Below are 242 nucleotides of genomic sequence, written 5' to 3'. Positions count from 1 at the left end.
AGACACAGAAAGTAGACGGGTGATTGCTCAGGGTTGGAGAGAAGGAATGATGGGAGGTGGTATGCTTCCGTGTGTAGGAAAGGTCCAGAATCGGCAAATCTATAGACACAGAAAGTAGACGGGTGATTGCTCAGGGTTGGAGAGAAGGAACGATGGGAGGTAGTATGCTTCCGTTTGTAGGAAAGGTCCAGAATTGGCAGATCTATAGACACAGAAAGTAGACGGGTGATTGCTCAGGGCTG

This window comes from Mirounga leonina, unplaced genomic scaffold, assembly GCF_011800145.1.
Source record: "Mirounga leonina isolate KUSES-001 unplaced genomic scaffold, KU_Mleo_1.0 Mir_376, whole genome shotgun sequence".
Lineage (NCBI taxonomy): Eukaryota > Metazoa > Chordata > Mammalia > Carnivora > Phocidae > Mirounga > Mirounga leonina.
Note: the sequence above shows the minus strand (reverse complement) of the source record.